The sequence below is a fragment of the Heterocephalus glaber genome, unplaced genomic scaffold, assembly GCF_053883595.1.
Source record: "Heterocephalus glaber isolate CG9 unplaced genomic scaffold, H.glaber_assembly_v1.0 deba00001428, whole genome shotgun sequence".
NCBI classification, from domain to species: Eukaryota; Metazoa; Chordata; class Mammalia; order Rodentia; family Bathyergidae; genus Heterocephalus; species Heterocephalus glaber.
This window is the reverse complement of record NW_028258293.1, coordinates 30136805-30160283: the sequence shown is the minus strand read 5'-3', so window position 1 is coordinate 30160283 and position 23479 is coordinate 30136805. Positions and strand designations below refer to the sequence as shown.

The following is a 23479-nucleotide window of genomic DNA, read 5'->3' as shown; positions in this document are numbered from 1 at the left end:
ACTGAGATGCATGATAATGATGCCAGCTTAGCCCCTCCATCTCACAGAAGAGGAAGGTCAGTGGCTGGCCCCCAGGCAGAGAGGATGCCTGCCCTATGAGATGTATAGGGAGAAAGAAACAGCAAGCGTATGATCTGTGTTGGGTCATCCCTTATGTGAGCCTAAGTGCTCACAATCACTCCAGAAGGGCAATTATCCCCCTGCTTTGCAAATGAGGTGCCAAGAGGTAAAGTGGCTCATCCAGGATCATGCAGCAAATAAGCACAGCATCCCTAACCAGAAAATCTGAAATCCAAAAGACTTCTTGTCCTTAGCACTTTGGATAAAGGATACAAAACCTGTGGCGAAGCCGGGATTTACACTCAGCCTCCCTGAGCCTTCAGTCCTCTGTACCTTTCCTGTCTTGCAGGCAAGGGGAAGGACCACATTAAACAGAACTCCTTGACAAAAGTGAATTCCCATCCATTGCCTCCTTTAAGCTTCCCCCATAGCCCTGTGGGGTTATTACTATTTTACAATTGGGAAAGGGAAAGTTTGGGAATCCAAGAACTTGATGGATGTCAGTGATAGGGAGGCATTGAAACCAGTCTTTTGCCCAAAGCAAGGGCCCCTTGGGGATAGATTCATGCCAGTACTCACCTCACTTAGAGAGGAGGAGGGCAGAGGTTGCGGTAAGAGCTTGGCATGGTCCTCTGGCTCAAAACTCACCCACTCCTTCCCCATGTGTGAATTTGCCAGTTGGAGCAGCTTTATGGCGTGGGTGCACCCTTTTGGGGCCTCCTTCCCCCACTCCATTTCTGAGCCCCCTACTGTGCCTTTTCTGGGGGACTTCCCTTACATGCCATTTGGTCACCAAAGGCCAGTTCATACACAGTTTCAGAAGACAGGCTACAGAATACAGACTTTATCCTCAGAACAATGGGGAGCCATGAAACTTTTTAGTAGGGGGTGAAGTATGGTCAGTGTTATTCTTTACAAAGATCATTGTCAGACAAGAACACCTTTAACTTTCACCTATCTGGCACCCTTCTTGACTACCTCTGCCTTGTATTAAGCAGGCTCCCTGCAGAAAATAGTCCACTCAATTTGGGTAATTTGAGGAAAGTTTAATACAAAGACTTTTTACGAAGATGTAGACAGAGTATAGGGAAAGCTCCAGGGTCCGTGCCATAGCCCAAGCCTAGTGGCATTGTGGGGCTTTGTGGCCAGAGGACCAAGGGCAGGAAGCCCAGTACCATGGAAGCTGGGTATCAGGAGTGCTGCCTGATAGAAGCTGTGAGCACAGGCAACCCATAGTGCCCTGGCACGTCACTGTCTGCTCCTGCCTTCCTGCCATCTAATGCTGTGACTTCCCGGTGCCCATGGGTGAGGGAGGCCCTTGTAGTCCATACCGGGTATCCAAGGAGGGTTCAGGTGGTCAGAAGTGGGGAGTGGGTCTGGGAGAAATGGAAAGTATGCAGCACATGGCCTCAGGAGGTCCCTGTACCTGCTCTGTGCCATGAGTTCCCCTACTTCTCTCTCTCAGAGCTCTTGTAACACCTAATGTTTATATATCTTCCTCTCCCTGGAGAGGCTGACCAAGGGCATAGGGAATCAGAGTCCTCTCTGTGTCCCAGAGTCCAACACTGGCCTGGCCTGTGCACGTGAGGGACCTAGGTGATGTTGGGTGGAAGAAATGAAGGTGATGGTGATGATTACATTGCTGGAACTAAGGGAAGAGATGGCAGTGCAGAGAGAAGGAGTGGTTCTGAGGGAAGCTAAGGCCATGAGATCTCTAGGACTCTGTGACAGGGATGTGGGACAGAGGAAAGGAAAGGAGTGATTGAAGATGACTCTAGGTTTCATTCAAAGCCCAAGAACCCTCCAGCTCTCAGGTCAGGCCTTAGAGGGGGGCTCAGTAATGGCTTGTGACTCTATACTGATGACAGGTCTGGCCAACAGGAGAGGAGTAGAGGAGGGCTGAGACTGTTGGGACCCAGATATCAGAGCAGCCCAATGCCCCCTTTTAGAATGTTCTGTTGCAATATGTACAGAAAGCTCCCCTTGCATCATTCTGTCTGCAAGTGTCTTACTCAACTCTCTCAAGGCCTTTTCCCTCCAGGGAGAGGGGGATGGGAGTGGCAGGGCAGCAAACCTTACACTGCAGAGAGAGCCCCCCATGCATTTGTGTTTCATCCATCCTTTCTTCTGGCCCACTTTCCCTGAGACACCCCCCCAACACACACACACCAAATCCTGTGTTGGATGTTGGCACAGTCCCTGCTCTTCATGGGCCTAGACTCTGGGGGAAGAAACACAAAGCCACCTCAGCAGGAACTGCCCAAGCTCTTTAGCAATGAAACCCCTTCTTCAAATACAACCTTGTTCAGAAGCCAAAGAGGTGACATGGAACTCAGGGAATACCCTGGCTCAGCAAGGGTGGGCCTAAGATCCATGTGGTCAAACTCTCCTTTGTCCAGCCCACCCACACCAGTCTGCAGGGCTCTGGGGCAACACTGTTTGAAATCTTCTACAGTATACATAGTAAGTGCTGGTGCAGGGGACACAGTGAAGACAAGATGGAGAGGCCCATGCCTCTCCCTACATAAACAGAAGGTGCAGCACCAGTGGGCTGAGACCCTGTCAGCCTGGTTACTTAGAAGAAGCTTAGGACAGGTTTGGCAGATCATTTCTGTCATACTTATAAGTCTGCCTAATCAAGGCATTTCTCCTAATCCATGTGCGCCCAGCCCTTGGCCTTGCCCTTACTGAAAAAGCTTTCACCTTGCCTTAGCTTGCTGTTGCTGTTTGTGCCTCAGTTTCTCTAGACCCTGTTTGTATGAGAGTAAATATAATACCTCCTTCCTGGGGTTGTTGTAAGGACTTACATAGTGAACATACAGTGCCCAGTGCAGGGCCTGGTACACGATACTTGACAAATCAGTAGAATTCTGATTTAAGTCACAATTGGTAGGACAGGTTTGCCTGCAGATGGGGCAACTTGTCCAAAGCATTTTGATCGGCCGTGAAGAAAGAGGGAAGGGTAAAATGCCTAGGGAAACCAGTGGAACTGGAAGAGACCAGAGATGACATACACATGCCCCTCAGCACAGGAGAGGGCTGCAGTTCGAACAAAGGTCTGAAAGACTAGAGGTGATAGTGGTCTTAGTAAGAGGAGACTGGAATAGTCCCACACTTGATTCAGCAGATCTTTCCCAAACAAACCCCTTGTGGAAGGCCCTGGCCTGTCCAGGGCAGACACAGAGATGAGTGACATGCACCCCTGCTCTCAGGAAATTTGCAATTCAGGGCAGCACCTCTGGGTGCAAATGATGGTAACATGAAGAGGAAGTCAGAGATGCCAGGAAAGGGCCAATCAGAAGCAGCTAGGGAGGAGGTGGCACCTGACCTGGGCCCATTCTACCTAAATCAGCTGCTGTGCTGTACTCTGTTGTTGGGGTCCTCAAACTATAGGCTGTTCCGAAACTGTTAAAATGCAGCTTGCTGAGCCCACACCAGAGTTTCTGATTCATTAGGTCTGGTGTGGGGTCAATAATTTATATTTCTAACAAGCTCTCAGGAGCTGCTGCTACTATTCTTCCTCACTCCTCATACTAGGCATTGGGCCTTCATGCTGAGCTACATCCCCAGCATTGTTTGCTTGTTCACTTGCTTGCTTGGTTGAGACAGGATCTCACCAAGTCACTAAGTTGCCCAGGCTGAGCTCAAACTTGTGATCCTCCTCTCTCAGCCTCCCAGAGCACTGGGATTACAGGCTTGTACTGCCACACTCGGCTAGCTACTGCTGGTTTGCATAAGGAGACTGCAATGGAGCACAGGTTTGCTCTGCTGAATAAATTGCTCCAGTGGGCTAGGGATGTAGCTCAGTCAGTGCCAGAACCTGTGTGTAGCATGCTTGAGGCCCTAGCTTCAATTCCCAACTCCACACAATTAGATAGCTAGATGATAGCTAGATGATAGATAGATAGATAGATGGATGGATAGATAGATAGATAGATAGATGATAGATCCATCCAGTGGTACCCCAGAGACCCTGCAGCAGAAATACTGGGTTAGTGCCACCTTGTTTTTCCCAAAAGGAGAAACAGCAGGTTTCAAGAACAACTGCAGGTAGTAACAGGTACTAAACTCCAGTGTTTATTCTCTGCCTGTTACTATTCTAGATACTTTACATGGATGGATTTATTTAAGCCTTACAACAACATCTGTAGAATAGATACTATATAATTACAGTCCCATTTTTCATATTTCAAAAATGAGGCACAAAGAGGATTACAAACTTGAATGGAGTCACACAGCTAGAGGTGATACATCCAGGATTTAAACTGAAGGTCCTTGGCTCCCGTGCCTATGCTTTATAATAGCGGCAAAATCAAGGCCATATTTTAACGTCAAGATCTAAACTGCATTCTGTGAAGGATGCCCTCAAGAGAAAGAGGCACTGGTTATCAGGAGCTGGCACTGAATCATCAAGAAGCAATGACATTAATGTGTCAGTCTCTCTTCAGTGGCCTCCCAAAATTCCCAGTCCCTTAGATGCCATCATAGTTCCAACAGAGAAGGTGACCAGCAGGCCCATTCCAGGGAGAAATGGCAGCCTCAGGTAGGAGCTGCTCCTAGAATGTGGTTTCCTTGTAATTCCAGGCTCCACCCTCAACATAGTCTTGGGTTTTTTGGGTTATGTTTTGTTTTAAACCAGCTGCCTGCACAAGGATGTTGGCTCAGAGCATGCAGGAGACACAAATTAGAGTGAGAAAGCCAATATTTTGGATGAGATAACCAGGATTAGAAGAACCTGAAAGCCTGCAGAAAAGTGTTGAATCTGCAGGATGATATTGAAGGGAAAGAAATATAAAGTCAGGCTTTGTCAAATGTTTCTAAGCCTCTTTTTGGAAACCTTGGCCTCCCCCAGGCTTTGGGATAATTTCTAATTAGGCTGACCCTCTGAGAAGAACGGATATAAAAACACACACAATGATACTTCCACCCCCAACCACCAGGAAATAGTTCTGTCCAATCCCATTGCCCAGGCCCATGCCACCTGGACATGGGACAGACAGCTGCATTAGTCGCATCACTGGTCCTGTCTCCAGACTCCCAGAAGGATTTGGGGAATACATCATCCAACCACTCTCTCTTTGGCTCCCCATAGCTCTTAGAATGAGGCCCAAGATCCTTGACTTGACTTTCAAGTGCATTTAAGGCCTTATGCAATCCTGCCCCTGTCACTCTTCTCCCAGTCTCTCTCTGACATGAATCCAGCTCTCTGTTCACATCAAGTCACTTACTGTGACCTTGCATGTGCTGTTCCACCTCTGAGTCTCTTGACCTGAACCTCTCGCCCAGCTCCCACTTTCCACACCTTCCCATCTATCTTTTCTCCATGTATCTTCCTCCAAGAAGCCTTCTTTACAGCCATATCCCTCTTCTCCTTTTAAGATTCCACTTTAATACTGGGGTCAGGGCTAGGAATTTGGGAGTATATAGTGCAGGGTCTTTCCTTTGTGGAAGTTCACAGCTTGGAGAACCACACATTTTGGAGAAACAAATGCTTGTGTAACAATTTGTCCACATTCCTCTCCTTTCCACTTATTTGTAGGCAGAAGTAAGGCTGATCTGAGGTCCTAGAGTCCAGAACAAAATCTAGGAGAGGAAGGACAGCAGCAAACATTTATTGAATTCTTTAAGGGTAAGAAATAGATCTTATTCATCTCATTACCTACTCCTAGTTCCTCTGATATCATAGGTACTGTAAGGACTTGGAAAGGTACAGAGAGGGATCTAGCATTAAATTTCATGGTAACTAGAACACCTGATGGCATTCATTTGTGCATGTATTCATTCCTTCACTCATTCAACATGTTTATCCTGCACATGGTCTTTGCCAAGACCCATGTATGTTCTGGGGGAAAATAGACCCAGTCACAGCTCTCCTAGAGCTTCTGAAGTTTAAAATCAAACTGAGAGGGGTTGAGTACACAGTCTGAATTGAAGTTTTCAGGGAAACCTTTAGGGAAGAGATCAGAGACTGAAGTGAATTTAGGTCTAACTTTGCACATAACACTGTACATGCATCCTGTTGCTTAACCTTCACAACCGTGAAAGTACCTTACAACAGAGATGGAAAAACTGAGGCTTAGAGAGGTAATAGCTAGAGGAGGAGCTGGGATTTGAATTCTTGTTGATCTGATGCCAAAGCCCTTGCTTATTACTATTCACCTGGGTCCTGGGTGACAGGGTTAAAAAGGGGAAGAACCCAGGGAGGGATTGGAGGATTTTTACAACACTGCCATTGTGCAATCCTAGAATTAAGTCCACAGCTGTCATTTCTTGTGTACTCAGTATTGAGAAATAGGCCCAGTCCTGAGATAAACTCAGGGGAATTTGAACCCAGTAAGCTCTCCCAATGTCCCCTCTTTGAGGCCACCCCACCCTACAGGGACCAGAGGCTTGTTTTTGGCAGCAGATTGGGCATGCTGTATTTCACACGTCCCCTCTTCAGGCACAGATGTAGAAGAAATGCCCTGGGTACTTCTTAGGGCCGACCATTAGGACAGTTCATCTATTTAAAATATCAAATATTTTGGCATAAAGTTGCTCATAATGGTTATTTGTTATTAGTTTAATATCTGTAAGCGCTGTAGTGATATCTCTTTTTCATTCCTGGTGCTTGTAATTTGTATCTTTATCCTTTTTTCTCATGACCAGTCTGACTAGAAGGTTTTATTTTTTTCAATAAAAACTTATGATTTCAGTGATTTTCTCTACTTAACTGTTTTCAATTTCATTTACTTCTACTTTGATCATTATTCCTTTCTTCTGCTTCCCTTGGCTATAATTTGCTCTTCTTCTTAAACTTAGATTCTTAATTTGAAGTTTTCATTGCTTCTAGTATATGCATTTAGTACTATGAATTTTCTTCTGACAATCACTCTAGTTGCATGTCATAAATTTTGATGGTGTTTTTGTTTTCATTCAATTAAAAGTATTTTGAGATTTCTAGTGTAATTTGTTCTTTGATCCATTTAAAGTGTGTTGTTTTCAAATATTGGGGAATTTTCAGCTCTATTTTTGTTATTGATTATAGTTTAATTCCATTTTTATTATAAAACATACTTTATATGATTTCAATTCTTCTAAATTTGTTGAGGGTTGTTTGTGGGCAGAATTTTGACAATGCATTCTGTTTTGGTAGATCCTTTTTTTTCCCAAACCTTTAAAGTACTTGTGAAAGGAATATTTATTCTGCTGTTCTGTGTAGCATTCAATAAATGTCACTAAGATCAAGTTGTTTGATATTATTATTTAGGTCTTCTATATCTTTTGGTTTTCTGTCTACTTGTTCTATCAGTTACTGAATAGAGAAATCTCCAACCATGATTGTGGATTTGTCTTTTTTCTTTTAATTATCTCAGTTTTTGTCTCATGTATTTTTTAATGTCTGTCATTAGACTCTGTAAACTTAGGATTATTATGTCTTCTTGATGAATTAGCCCCTTTATTATAATATAATATCCCTTTTTATGCTTAGTAATATTCTTCTGAGACCTACTTTGTCTACTGTTAGTATAACCACCCTAGTTTTCTTTTGATTGGTGTTTGATTAATGTTTGTGTGGCATAACTTTTTCCATTCTTTACATGTTAACCTGTCTATATTTTTACATTTAAAGAGAAGTTTTTATAGACAAACTATGGTTGGGTCTTTAAAAAAAAAATCCCATCTGCCTGTTTCTTCCTTTCACCATTAATATGATTATTACTATGGCTGAATCCAAAGTTAGCACTTTGCAAGTTGTTTTTTAATTTTTCCTATCTGATCTTTTAACTTTTTTCCATCTTTTCATGCTTTCTTTTGAATTAACTTAGTTTTTTATTCCCCTACTGGATCAGTGGTTATACCTCTTTTAAAATATTTTAGCAGTTAACCAAGGATTTACAATGTATGTTTTAAACTTCTTAGCCTATCTTGGGATAATAATGCACCATTTCATGTAAAGATTAAGAACCTCACATCTGTTACTTTCATTTCTTCTTTGTAAACTTTGTGATATTTTGTTATATATTTACTTCTATAGATATAAACTCCACAGTATATTGTTACTATTTTTGCTTTGGTCAGTCAATTATCTTTTTTTTTTGGTAGTGGGAATCGAACTCAGGGTTCATGCTTGCCAGGTAAGCACTGTACAACTGAGCTACATCCCCAGCCCTTAGTTAATTATCTTTTAAAGTGATTAAAAATGAGAAACAGTAGTTTTAGTCTGTTTTTTTCTGCCATAACATAGTACTTGAGACTGAGTAATATATAAAGAAAAGAGGATTATTTTGTTTTATGGAAAGTCCAAGACTGGATGGCCACAAAGGACGAGGGCTGCATGTTGCTTCAGTTTATGGCATAAAGTCGAAGTGTAAGTGTTTGGAACAGTAAAAAGGGGGCCAAACTCCCATGAGAAAGGCATTGATCCATTCGCGAGGGTTCTGTCCCAAGACCCAAACACCTTCCTTCACTGCTGCGTTGAGGGACTGCACCACTCTTTTCCTTCCTTCCTCTTTCCTCCCCACTCTTTCTTTTCTTTTCTTTTCTCTTCTTTTCTTCTTTCATTCATTCTTTCTTCCTATTTTCTTTTATAGTTCCTGGTAGTCTTCATTTCATTGTGTAAATCCAGATTACCATCTGGTGTCACATACATTCTGCGTAAAGAACTTCCTTTAACTTTTCTTGTTGTACAGGTCTGCTGTCAATAAATACTCTTCACCTTTATTGTATTGTCTTTATTTTTACTTTCATTTTAATGCTGTTTTCATTGGAAATAAAACTCTGGGATGACAGCCTTTTCTTTTCCATACCTAAAGACCTTATACCATTGTCTTCTAACTTGTAAAATTTGTAACAAAAAATCTACAGTATTACCTTTGTTCTTTTGTATGTAATATTTCATTGTTTCCTTTGTTACCTTTAATATTTACCTTTTTTTGTATTTGGTAGTTCGACTATATATTTAGATGTGAATGTGTTTTATATTTATCCTGCTTGAGAGTTCTCTGAAATTCTTGGATCTGTGATTTGTCTTTCATCACATTTGGAAAATTCTCAGCCACTATCTCCTTTTTTCTCTCTTCTTTCCTTCTTGGCTCCCATAGCACACATATTTGTACTGTTTGTTATTGTCTTATAGTTCTTGAGTGCTCCATTCAACCCACCCCTGCACACTCTTTTCTCTTTGTGTTTCAGTGTGATTATTTTTCTTTTTTGTTTGTTTGTTTTTGGTTTTTTGAGACAGGGTCTTGCTATGTAGTTCAGGCTGACCTTGAACTCACTATGTAGCCCAGGCTGGCCTCAAACTCATATCGATCCTTCTGCCTCAGCCTCCTAAGTGCTGGGATTACAAGCATGTGCCACCATGCCTGGGGCTTTTGGTGAGATGACTTCTATCGTGAATATTCACTGATTCTTTCCTCAGCTATTTCTGGTCTGCTGGTAAGTACATCAAAGGACTTCATTTTTGATACGTTGCTTTTTATTTTTATATATAGTTTTTAATCTCTCTGCAAAAATTCCTTATCAATTCATATAGGTTGTCTATCTTTTTTTTTTTTTTTTTGGTATTGGGGATCGAACTCAGGTCCTTGAGCTTGTGCAGCAGGTGGTGAAATCACTGAGTTAAATCCCCAGCCCATCTATCTTTTTTTTAATAGATTGTTCACTTAACTCATCATAGTCATTTTTAAGTCTCTGTCGTAAGTCTCATCATTCTACAATTCCACTCATCTGACATCTGGTTCTGCTTTATGTTATGTTTCTTTAGAATGGATTTTCTTCTTGTTAATGGATATCTCCTATTTTTTGATGCAGTGTCAACTCACATGTGTAGAAAAAGAAAAGAAACTAAGGTAAGTAGAACTGATGCCTGGGAATGGATGTGCCTCATTTTCTCTGACTGAGTTTGATGCTTTGAGAATGGAGCTGGGTTTGGGTATTGCTATTGCCATCGTTGCAGATTTTTTCAGTGATTGGTTGCTTTCAGCTTGTGCTGAAGGTGGAGGCTGGGGTGTCAGAGAGTTCTTCCAGTCTTTCCTTTCCTTTCCTTCCCTTCCTGCCTTTCTCTTCCTTCCTTTTCCCTCTTTCCTTCCTTGCTTCTTCTCTTTTCTTTTCTTTCTTTCTTTCTTTCTTTCTTTCTTTCTTTCTTTCTTTCTCTTCCTTCCTTCTTTGAGCTTTAACTCACATACCATACAATTCACTCATTTAAACTATACAATTCACTAGATTTTAGTATAGTCACAGAATTCTACAATCATCATCAGAGTTAATTTTAGAATATTTCATCATTAAAAAAAAAAAGCTGTAGTTGCCAGGGACTGAAGGGAAGGAAAAATAGGTGAAGGGTTTCTGTCTGATGAAATTTTGAAGTTCTGGAATTAGATCATAGTGCTGTTTGTGAATGTTGCAAGTTCAATTAATGTCACTTTAACATGGCTATAGTAGTAAATTTGTTGTAATATATACTGTATCACAATTTTTTTTAAAAGCTTTTAAGAAGAAATCCTAGGGGCTGGGGATTTAGCTCAGTGGTTCCGGCACCTGCCTCACAAGTGCGAGGTCCCGAGTTCGATCCTCGATACAGAAGAAGCAGGAGGAGGAGGAGGAGGAGGAGGAGGAGGAGGAGGAGGAGGAGGAGGAGGAGGAGGAGGGGAAAGGGAAGGAGAAGGAGCAGAAGAAGTCCTTTAGCTACCATTCTTCAATCACTCATCCCTCCTAGCTCTAAGCAAATACTACTCTACTTTCTGTCTGTATAAATTTGCTCATTCTAGAAATTTCATATAAATTCAATCATGTAATGCATGGCTTTTGTGCCTGGCTTCTCTCACACACCATGTTTTCACCACTCACTTGTGTACAATATATCAGTACTTCACTCCTTTCTATGATCAAATACTATTTCACCACATAGATAATGCATTTTGTTTATCCATTCATCAGCTGATGGGTTGTTTCCATTTTGGGGCTATTATGAATAATGCTACTGTAAACATTTGTGTACAAAATTTTGTGTGACTGTATCTGCCATTTCTCTTGATATATGCCTAGAAGTAGAATTGCTGAATCCAATGATATTTGCATGCTTAACTCTTCAAAGAATGTCCAGACTGTTTTTCAAATTGTCAGCACCACTTTATATCCCGCCAACAGTGTTTGAAGATTCCATTTTCTCCATTATACGACTTTTTGCCCTCAGCAATTTTAGTGGGAGTGAGTGGTGTCTTATTATGGTTTTGATTCTTATTTCTCCAATGACTGATGATGTTGAGCATCCTTTCATGTGCTTATTGACAATTTGTGAATCTTCTTTGAAGAACAGTCAGTTCAAAGCCTTTGCCCATTTTTGTTGTTGTTTTTGTTTTTCCTACCATGGTCAAACTCAGGACCTTGCACTTGCGAGGCAGGCGGTGGCACCACTGAGCTAAATCCCTGGCCCCCTTTCCCCATTTTTAATGGGATATCCTTTTGTTGTAAGAGTTTCCCCATAAAGTCAACATTGAACCTAATCATTGAGTTTGATTTGGTTCTCATCCAACTGTTTGCAACCAGAATCATGAAAAGAATCAAGTTCGTGAACAGGGGCACCATTCTATATTGCAACACCAGGTCCTTATCAAATATATGCTTTGTAAAAATATTGACTTTCATACTGTGGGTTGTCTTCTAAATTTCTTGATAGTATTCTTGCAAGCACAAGAACTTGTAACTTTGATGAAGTCTTTCTCAGTGCTCACAGTTCACCCTCAGTTTTCCATCGTCCCCAGTGCACTTGTGTCACAAGGTAGATCTCTCCCCATGCTCTGCCTTTCCTGAGCAACAGATTGCTGTTGGCTTCTTTCTCTGCTGCAAGACAATGGTGGGTGCAGTGGATTCTCTATTATGTAGGTCTACAAGGGTCTTGAGCAGGCCTAGCTTCATCTGTCTTGGTCTCCTTTGAGACAGGGCTTGTGTGTGTATATGTGTGTATGTGGGGGGGGGTGATACTAAAGATTGAACCCAGGGCCTCTGCCCTGAGCTACATCTGCTCTTTTTATTTTTATTTTAAAATAGGATCTTGCTAAGTCACCAAGTTGCCTGGGATGGGCTGGAATTTGCAATCCTTCCTCAGCCTCCTAGAGTGCTAGGATTGCAGGCATGGGCCACCAAACCTGGCTTGGAGGCAGAGCTTTGTGAAAATAAAAACTTTAGATGAAATAAGTCTAACAGAGTTTCTATGAGTATTAAAGGCTTCTTCAGTTGTACAGTATTTGAAACCATTAGATAGTCAGCAACCTTTGCTCCAGCAGCGTGGGCAGCCAGCTTTTATAGGTGGAACATAGAGAAGTAAAGTAAATAAATTACTTGTCTGCAGATAGGCATTGGTATTATTTGTTTGAGATCTGCAGAAAGTCTCTAGTTAGAGGTTAGTTGACATTTTCAGTTGGTTACACTGAGTTGTGTTTTGTTTTTCTTGTGTAGGGACCTAAGGCAGTGGAGCTGTGTCTGCCTAATGGCCTCCAATTGGTTATTTCACCAGCATTCTCAGCATTTCTGGATCTCTTCCCATGCAGCTACCTCCTGCCTTGTATCCATAGTTACTCTTGAGTGGAAAAGAGTTTCCTGCACCTCTCCAAGTGGGATCCCACCTCTAGTGGGTATCAGTACAGGATCCTCAGACAGAGACAATTTCTCATCCCTTCCCAAGGGGCAGGAATTTTTCTTTAATTGCTTGTTTGTAGGCCTCCTATAACAGTAGGCTTATTTATTTATTTATTTATTTATTTATTTATTTATTTATTTGCAGTACTGGGATCAAACCCAGGGCCTTGTGAATGCTAGGCAAGCACTCTACACTGAGCTACACCCCAGCCCCACAATAGCCTTTTTATGACAACCACAGGCCTGTAAAGAGGTGAGGGATTTCCTCCGCCTCCTCCAAGGAGCTCCTGCTGAATATTGCTTGTTTTCCTCTCCTAGAGGCAGTGTACTTCTGCCTGAACCCTGAGGACAGAATCATCTTCCAGCCCTCCACTACAGGCTTCATGTCTTTGCTTTGTGCACAGATGAATCAAAACAAAGGGGTGGGGCTTCTTGACTGTGAAAGCAGTGTAGCAACCTGCCCAATCTTTCTGTGGGCACTTGGAGGAGGCCATGGAGAGATCTCCTATGACCTGAGGCTTAGTTATTTCCATCATACATGCTAGGCCATTGTAGAATTTTAAGAATTTATTAAAATAATATTAGATTTCTTCATGTCTGTTTGTATGGGGGCTACCTTTCTCATACTGCCAAAGGTGAAAGAATTCATGTGTCCAGTCTTAGAGGACACTCTGTGGTCATGTGACAGGCCTTAGCGGATTTGCCACATGAATTCAAAGCAGAAGGCCAAGTTTGAACTGCTGAGCCGAGAAAGAACAGTGTTCCACTAGGACTCATTCCTATCTGCAGGGCTGTAGATCAGGGAGCTGTGGGCTCAGTGCCTCATGGAACGACCTTGACCAAATACCCTCAGCCTCCCAAGCTGTGCATACACCTCCATAGATAAGCAGTAGGCAGGGGCTCCAGAGTTAAGCTGCCTGGGGTTGAACACAACCCCACCCTGGACAAGCAATGTGGCCCCAGGCAAGCTACTTGACCTCTTTGTGCCTCAGTTACTTCATCTATCCAATATGGGTAATAATAAGGCCAATCTCATAAAGATGATGTGAAGACTAAATGGGGCCAGGAAAACTTTCCCCACAATGCTTGGCACATTGCATTAGTTCCAATCATTACTACTACTAGCTGTAATAGTGAGAGTAGTGGTACAGTGCCATACTATTGCTTATGATGTCTCCAAGACTTCAGTGATGACTGTTTAGGACACAATGGAGTTTTAATTTATTTTGACAAGAAGATCTGGGAGGCTAGGTAGTAAAGTGATTCACTTCAGAAGGGCAGGCTTGCTTTTGCTTTGGGACCTTCGGCCCAGTCCCTGGCTGATGCCAAACCATAGTGTCCATCTGTATTGTGTCAGGGATCAGGGTGGGGAAGAAATTAAGGTTCATGTTTGAAATCACAGAGATGGTGTCTACTCCTCTACATTACAAATCACATAAATTAGCAACCACAGAATGTGTGTAATCGGAGCTCTTATGTTCACAGAACAGTTCGTTAAAACACACTCATATTCATGGTCTAAATTATCACTGATAAGGGTGTTTAGGGTGTGTGAGTCAGGAATAGCTAATCCCAGTTTGACAGCAGAGTGAGATCCAGGGGTGGTGTGGAGGGCTTTAGGCCAAGGTTACCCAGTGGGTTCTGGTGGCGCTGGGCTGGACCCCAGGACCCAGCTTCCTATGCAGGGGTCATCCCACAGGCTCCAGGCAGTAAGGCCCCTGCTCCCTGGCATTTCTGCAGCATCTGAGACTTTCTGTGGTCAGAGGCTGGGCAGCAGTTGGCCAGGCAGAGAGGCATGGGAAGTCCAATGACACAGGTGGACCTTGCTCCCTACCCTGGCACCAGACATAGGCACCTCCAGGAGAGAGAGGGTGTCTTCCATTGCTACTTCCTGGCTGGATGAGCCTGATAGGTCAGAGGAAGTTAGTTAGATGAATAAATAAAAAAGTTTCTCTCACCATTTTTTTTTCAGACTTATTGAATCCTAAACCTTCAGTGCTGATGATAAGCCTCAAGTCCTCACTGCATGTACAGCTCCAGGCTCATAGGAAACCAGTACTAAATATTTCTGAAATAGATCAAGCACCCATCCTTGTTCTTACACAGATCAAAACAACAGCAAACAAGAGGGGTTAGAGGGAATGAGAGGTTATTATTTAATGGGATAGAGTTGGTTTTGCAAGATGAAGAGCAGTCTGGAGATGGAAGATGGTGATGAATGTGTAACAATGTGAATGTACCTCAACTCTACACTGAGAAATTATTAAGATGGTAAACTTTATGTTAATAGTATTTTATTTTAGGTACCGGGGATTGAACTTGGGACCTTGTGCTTGCAAGGCAGGCAGAGGAACCACTGAGCTAAATCTCAGCTGTTACTTGTATTTTATTATGATTCACAATTAAGAAGAGGGCTGGGGATTTAGCTCAGTCATGCTGCAAAGTCCTGAGTTTGATCCCCAGTACCAAAAAACAAACAAACAAACAAACAACAACAAACAATTGAGAAGAAGTTAGATGTAGTGATGCATGCCAGTAATCCCAGCATTTAGGAAGCTGAGGCAGGATAATATAGAGTTCAAGGGCAGCCTGGGCTACATAGCAAGTTCCAGGCCAGCCTAGGATAAATAGTAAGACCCTGTTTCATAATATAAAAACAAACCAAACAAAACAAAAAAACCAAAAAGAGAAATCTGACAAAATAAATACATTTTTGAAAAAAACAAAATAAAATACCACTACTCTCTGAATAAACTCAGGCAGGAAAAGGGGATAAGGGCTCATCTGCGTCATTTCTGTCCACTTTAGCAAACAGCAAGAAAGGAAACGGCTTGGCTGTGCCACGCAATTTGGGTGGTATAAGAAACATACCTGGCACCCCTGGAGCCCCCCGGATTAGCCCACCTGCTCTGAGCACCCGAGGCATCAGGTCCTGGGCCCTGCTCCTTTCTGAAGCCTAGGGAAGCATTGCAGTAGTGAGACACTGCCTATTGCCCTTCCCTAGGGGCTCCTTTGTGCAATGTCCTTTAACTTGCACAAAACCAGGGAGTTATGTCAAGCCAGTGAGGCCACAGGACCAACCCAGTTATACAACCCTAAGCTTGGTACATAACAAGAACAAAAATAGCTACCAGCTCTCCAGAGCTCACTGTGTGCCAAGTGCCTGCCAAGTGCTTTATCCTATTTAATTCTCACAACAAACTATGTGCTCAGTCTTGTGGCTATCTCCATTGACAAATGGCAAACCCAAGGCACGGGGCAAGTAAGTAACTGGTCTATTCATTTTCAGGAGTGCCAAGTGTGGGAGGGGGAATTGAGGCTAGAATCTTGTGCTCTGAAATGCTGTGTGGTTCCCTATGTCACGGCTAAGGAAACAGAGTCCTCTAGAACCTTGGTTAACTTCCTTAAATGGACTCAGCCAAGGTGATGTAGAGGTGAAGTTGAGATCCGAGTTCCTCAATTTTTACAATTGTGCTTTTCCAATCTGCGAAATCTCACCTGAAAACAAGGAGATATAGATTGCCCAGAGCCCCTACCTCAAAGGCAGTGTGGTAAGGGGGCTGGGAAAGGAATATTTGCCTTGCTGACCCACATCCTGAAAGATCCCCCCACCAGGTGCTTCATTTCCCAAGGAGAGGTGATGGTTCAAGGGGACACCCTGAGGACTGAGGGACCCCAGAAGCCTCAAGAATCCTTTCTATCCCAGGGCTGTTGGGGGCCTGCAGGGGTGGTGAAGGTAAGCAGATAGCACACAGGAGAGGGGCTACAGGATTCTTACCTCCCTGCCTCGCTCCCAGCCTATTCTATATCCCCTTTGTACAGGAGTTGCAGGAAACAGTCACAGCAAACAGTCCTAGGCCTCATTCCCTGGTCTCCCTGGATGCAGACCCTGAGATGAGGAGTTATTAAGGAAATGCCTCAGGGAGAAAAGGAAAGGGCTCAGGGCAGGGTAAGAAACTAAGTAAGCTTCAGTTCCAGGGCCAGCAGCTTCAGCCTGATCCTTCATGGGGCCCTGGAATGTGACTTGTGCTCTGGAGTTTGTTCCAGCTTACAGCAAGGCAGCTAGCTTTTACAACTTAGTTTTGGTTGAAGGTCATCTTGGATGGGAATAGACAGTGTAATTCCCAGGTGTTCACCAGGCTCTGAATGCAGGGACAGTGTCTTCAGTTGTTCACAGTGAACCCAAGAGAGGCACAGGCAGGGTTAGTAGCACAGAATAGAGCACTTGGAAATGATACAGAGGAGTCTTGAGGTCTGAGAGTGTAGCTTACCCGTACGTAGAGTGCTTGCCCTAGCACGTGCCAGGCCCTGGGTTCTCTTCCCAGCATGGCAGAAAAACCAAGGGGATGGAGGAAACTGGTGGAGCATGTCAGTGCCCCTTACAGTACCCTCAGGTTCTGTCCTTATCATTTTAGTATTCTCCTCAACAGTACTGGTCCCATGGGAGAAGGAATGAGGGGCCATATAGACTGGGCACCCCAGCATGTTCCTGAGTAGGAGCTTTGCAGTTGAGTGGTCAGAGGAGCCCCAAAGAACTCTATGTCGCAATTTGGCAGGGCTGAGGGGCCTGGATCTCTGCTTTTTCAACTCTTGCTATAACACACAGCCATGCCCACTCTGGCACACGGGCACAAGAACACACTCATGTGAATGTGAATGCAGAAAATGTAGTGGTGTGTATAGATGTGCACCTACAGACTCATACACAGGTGTATACACGTGTTCACATAAGCCCGTGTACACACAGGGCTACTCTTAGAGAAATTGGCCCATTGATATGCACACATATTTGTGCACTGTCCTCAGAAGTGCGTCTAGCCAAGGTCCTTTTTCTTCTTGGCTCTTAGGGAAGGGAAGGGAAAGAGGATGGGCAGGCAGGATCCAGGGCCAGGCCAGTTGCAGCTGGTCACTAAGGATTGACCTTTGGATGGAATGGCCCAGATCACGCCAGTCCCAGGGCCCAGGCTCATGTTTGTCTGGAGTTGCCTATGGAGAACTGGTCTGGGAGCTGAGCTGCTGCCCTGCCCGCAAGGTTCCAACTCCCACATTTGACCCAGGCCTTAGAACCTTCCAGGGCCCACAGCCCCCATTGTACAGATGAAGAACAGTGCAGGGAAGGAAATGAACTGGGTCTCCTAACCCCCAGCTCCAGCTCTGGTCTGCTCCCTCCCCACGTGGCAAGAGTCAGGGAAGCAGGGAGGTCAGTGCAGAATTGGACCAACCCTGGCTCTGAGGGGCTCTCAGTCTACTGGATGCCATAGGCATTTACAGAGTGTGGTCAATGCTAGGCTGGCACAATGCAGAGGCACCCAAGCCCAGATGGGGCACCTAACAGCCTAAAGGGAGGTGGGATCAGGGAAATCTTTCTGGAGGAAGTGAGGTCAGCAATGACTTAAAAGACCAAGAAGAACTGCACTTGGGCTGTAGAAGGCATCTTAGGTAGAGGGAGCAGGTTGTGCAAAATGCTGGTGCTAAGAAAAGCAAGTGCTCTAGGAAGGGAAGTTCTTCCATGAGAGGAGCTGGGGAGGAAGCCAGAAACCAGAAGCCAGAAGCCAGGCTAAGGCTCTGGGCCATCCTGAAGGCACACACATCCCACAGAAACTTTGAATCAGGGAACTGGTATGGCTAGACTAGGCTGAGAAGGTGTTTCTAGCTTAGGACAGATTTGAGATGGCAGATAGGCAGATGACTCAATGATGGCTGACAGAGATTTTGCAGGCAAGAGGAAGTAGGATATTTTGTAATTGCAATGACAGAATAGAAGACACACTTCCATAAAATTTTAATTGGCAAAACTCAAAGTAGCTATTTGAATATAATTTTTTATAACAGAGGTCTACTAATAAGAACAGAATTCTTTTTTAAAGGATGACATTTCACTTAAAGCTATGATCCTATCATCAAATTGATTGCAAGTGTTCATCTGTAAAAACTCCCCTTGGCTCATAGATCATTTGAACGCAAGGTGTAGCTTGCTGACCCCTGGTCTGGACTAATGGGGCCTTGGGAGACACGGAGGCTCTTCTCTGCCTTTCTCGCCCTCTCTGAACCAAGCCACATTACGAAGCATTGCTCAGTTCCTAGGAGGGAATGAAATTCTTCAGTCAATAGGAAGACACTAGGCATACGGTGAGAAGGACCTCAAGGGTCTTTCTCCAGACCTTCCCTAGGATAAGATTAACATATATATGCTACTTGGAATTGCACTATCCAGATATGGAAAGTGATTTTGATTGGGTTTGTGCTACAAATTGCTAACAGAACTAGGATTTGAATTCAGGATTCAGGATTCCCAGCCCTGGTTCCTTTGCCTGTATCACCATGTCTTTACCATGAATCCTGACCAACATGAAAGAGAGCGGCTCTTGCAGAAGGAGTAGAATCAAGGGCTAGAGCAGGAAAAATGAGATAAATCTTAAGAATCTTGTAGTGCCAGAAAGGAAAGACATGATCAAAAATAAAATGATAGAGCATTTTGCATAGGAGCTAAAGTGGAAAAGCTCCCAATAGCCAAGGCAGGGACAATTTGAGCAACAATATAGGTAACATAATATTGGGATTCTAATCTAAAGTACAAAATAAATATCCCTGAGCACATACTGACAGAGATGATAGAGTAATAAGTAAATGGGGGAAACTGTATCTCTCTTACAGAAGAAAACCAAGTAATTTATATAGCTATTCTTCACCTAAGGAAGTGAAACTGAACTGCCTTCCAAGAGTGGATTATAGAAAGAGTCAGGTGGAGAGGCAGGGACAGAAAGAAACTTTATCAAAGAAAAACTTGGCAAACACTCCCTTGGGCAGGTGACCAAGGTTAATGTCACTGTGATAAGTCACGTTGATAGCATGTACCTTTGGTACAATGTGATGAGAGTATCACATCATGTCTATGGTCTTCCTCCTAAACCCTATAACTCCAGTGTAATCAAGAGAAAAACATTCAATAAATGCAAATTTGGGGACATTCTTCAAAACATTTGACCTGTACTCCTCAAAACTAAAGGTCATCAGGGCTGGAGATTTAGCTCAGTGGTTCCGCCTTGATTCAGCCATTTCTACCAGTATCTCAGGACCCCCTCCCCCATCGTTTTAGAGAAAGGACTTAGAAACCAAAATCTGGGCTCTACATGTGCTAGTTGCTACCTCGGTGCCATTGCTTCTGGCCTCTCTCAGAGACATAGTTAGGAAATATGTACATGTATGTATACTAACCATGTTTACACACGTATTTATAATTATTTCTGAATCTACCCATATGCATCTATACTAAGCTCAAAGTACGTTGATACAGATGTGCCCCACTAGCATCCTCAACCATATCAATCATTCTAGCTGTTTTCCCTTTCGATAGTGAGAAAACTGGATCCCAACATCTATCTGCTTAGTCTTCCAATCTTATATGTCCAGCCATTTCTCAACTGTGAACCTGCACCTAGGAGAAATTTAGCTCTACCAACTACAGTGGAAGTTGGTGTTCACCTTATTCTGACATCAGTCTTGCTGCTTCAAGTTGAAATCCTTTTTCTCAGAGTCATCTTTTATTCTACCACTCCCTTTGGTGATGTCTCTCACACATCTATGGTCCGGTTAAAATTCTTTCAGCATCACAGTGACTTTAGGATTGAGTTTAAGATTTAAATTCTACACATTAAGGTTCACTTTATGGTTTTAACCAATCATAGCACCATCTAGACACCAGTAAAATATCTTATGGACTTATTCCACACCCTAAAAATGTCCCTGAGCTTCCCCAGTCAAAGGCTTCCTAAGTCCCTGAAAATTGCTGATCTAGTTTTGGTCCCTATGTTTTATCCTTTTCCTGAATGTCATCTGAATGAAATAATACAGTGTGTAGCCCTTCTGGTCAGGTCTTTCATTTAGCAAATGTGAAATTAATTTAAAACTCATCCATGCTGTTGTGTGAATTAACAGCTTATTTCTTTTTATTTCTGAAGAGTGTTCCTTGTATGGAAACATCACAATTTGTTAATCACTCACCTATTGAAGGATATCTTTGTTGCTTCCAATTTTTGGTGATCATGAATAAAGTAGCTACAAATATTCATGTGCAGATTTTTGTGTGGACCTGTTTTCCAACCTGTTGGGCAAATACCAAGGAGCACAGTTGCTGTTGAGTAACTTTATGAGAAACTGTCAAACTGTCTTCCAAAATGGCAGTGCCATTTTGAAAGTTATTTTAAATTACACAATTTAAATCCAACTTTTCTGATCATTCTTTTGCTTCCTGAACTGGTAATCAGATCACACTTCACAAGACAGACAACACAGGCCTTATAGTCAGATCTAAGTTCAAATCCTGACTGTACTACTTGCAAACTGTGTGACCACTGATGAGTTACTTAACCTCTCTGGCCTTGGGACTTAACTCTTCAGATACACAGGATATGTCACAGGCCAGGTTCTCCAGGAGCGAATTTGGAGATAGTGTTTAGGCTGCAGGATGTTTATTAGGGACAGCACTTGGGGTCAACACCTGGGGAAGGAAAAGGAGGCAGCAGAATTCAGCAGAGGGAGAGGTCCAACTGCACTGGCCCATCGGAGTTGTCCTACATGGGACTGGAGTGATCAGATCTGCCACTGGAGGTGTGCCCTTGAAAAGGCAGCTGAATTTTGCAGCAAAGGGGATCTCAGAGGGGCTAATGGCTGGATCAGCAAGTCCTTCTTTCAGGGGCAGCTGGGTGGCACATTCCTCTGTCCCCAACCCCAGGCAGAGCAGAGAGAGCAGTAGGTGAGAGCTGGAGGCCCAGGCCCCATGCTCCCTTTCCAGCTGTATGACACGAAACAAGTGTCACCCTTCTGGGAGTCTCCTCAGCTTCCCCAGATGTATGTGGCTAAGATGACAAGTCAGAGCAATCCTTGTGCAACACTCTGCTGTTTACCGAGGAGTTTTATGTCGCTTAACTAGCAACATTACAAAGTCAATAGTTAGCCACAAAAATGAACCCTGGGGCAGAGCTACTCTAGTGTGGTCTGGGTACCAGCTTGCTGCTGGTTCCTGATGAAATGAACACAGAAATGGAGGAATTGTTCAGAGATACTAGAGCAATGTGGCAGTGTAATTTTATGTCTGTTGAAATTAATAACACAAAGTTGTACTATGTCTTGGGTTTCTTTCTCATTTTTCTTATGATTTGCATTATTTTTTACAAGAGGGTAGGCCCATGAAGGACTAGAAAAACAAACCAAAACTAAAATACAGAAAGTTAGTCATTTATAACAGACATTTTGAAAAACATTGGTATAGGACATCTCCAAATGCAGTTTTTGAGAATTTTCACTTTTTTTTTTTTAGATCGAGTGCTTCTTTTTTTAATCTTAAAATTGTTGACATTTTATTGATAGGACCAAGGTTTTGTTGCTGTTTTTTGTGGGGTTTTTTGGTACCGGAGATTGAACTCAGGACCTTGTGCTGGAGCCACTGAGCTAAATCCCTGGCCCCTGCTGTTTTTATTTTTATTTTTTAAAAAGACTCCTTCAAAAGGGGCTGTCAGAGCTTGACATGGTGGTACATGCCTGTAATCCCAGCACTTTGGAAGGCTAAGGCAGAAGAAGGACAAATTCGAGTTCAGCTGGGCAACTTAGTGAGTTAGTGAGAACATGGCAAAAAGGCTGGGCTGGACTGGATGTGTATCTCAGTGGAAAGGCCCAGGTTTCAGTCCCCAGTACCACAGAAAAGGGGGCGGGGGAGCTTCCAGAGAGCATCTGTCTGCCTATCTTTTCTATGATACAGAATCTAAGAAATGCCCACATCTCCTCTCTGACAGAACTGCACTCTCAAAGGACTTTCCACAGCCATTCTCTGTGTTTATAAAGGGGCAGAGGAGGAAGAGCTAGCATTTACTGGATGCCCATTTCTGCATGAATCATTTAGAGGTAAAGAAACTGAGGCTCAGGGAGGGGATGTGCAGGGTCACACAGCCAAGCAGGGGAGGATGGTCGCAGGCCTCTGCCATTTCCCTCATGCCATCCTGGCAGATTGGAGGCCAACAATGGGCATGGTGGAAGCAGCACGTCTATACAGGCAGCCATTGTGTTGAGGCCAGGATTCTAGAAAGTCCTTTAAGCTCTCTGACAGGAATTTCATTTACTCTGAGGAGGTCATTTTGAGTGTCACTGAGATGATGGATGGAGCGCCTCCCAGAGCCCAGCCCACAGTAAGCTCTCAGTCAGCGGCTCAGAGTGCTCAAGCTGCCCTTGCATGGGGTCATGAGATATTGCCTGGTTCAGCCCATGACATCTTCTGCTCACGTGACCTGCACCTATGCCATGACCTACACCAGCTCTTAAGCACCTTCCAGGACTCCTCCCAACCTTGGGAGAAATTCCTGATTCTTTGACACTAAATTCTATTAGAGAGTGGGCAAGGCAAAGCCAGGGACCTGCTCTACCTCTGTCACCACTCTTATCTCTAGCACCTGACACATCGAAAGTCTCGATAAAAATTTGCTGAATAAAGACATAAACCTCTAGTCTTTCCCTGAAACCACACCCTTGCTCCCTGAACCATACCCGTGACCACAGCCATGTACTTGTGCTTTTCCTCCTCTCTGCCATTGCTCACTCAGCAGCCTCCATTTGATGCCCTCCCTGCCTCCTTCTGGTCTTAAGAAAGGGTCTCCTTTTGAGGCTGACCCTTGGCTCATGCCACATGGCTGCTACCCCTGTCCTCCTTGCCATCCCTGGCCAAGTCACTGTAAAGCACTATCAGGTGGGCTGATCTTCAGCAGGCCCTTTGTCCTCTTTGGTGATGATATCTGAGAAATTCTCCCCAGACCAA

At 43.6% G+C, this 23479-nt stretch overlaps 1 long non-coding RNA gene across 2 annotated transcripts in view; it reads left to right on the top strand.

The window, feature by feature from the left end:
* The first annotated feature begins 8505 nt into the window (after positions 1–8505).
* The window catches only part of LOC110345577 (uncharacterized), a 50514-nt gene continuing 35540 nt past the window's right edge, over positions 8506–23479 (top strand). For both annotated transcript variants that reach the window (XR_015451491.1, XR_015451490.1), the window contains exons 1-2: positions 8506–9480; positions 9856–9893. This is a non-coding gene — a long non-coding RNA (uncharacterized LOC110345577). The remainder of the gene's footprint in view (positions 9481–9855; positions 9894–23479) is intronic.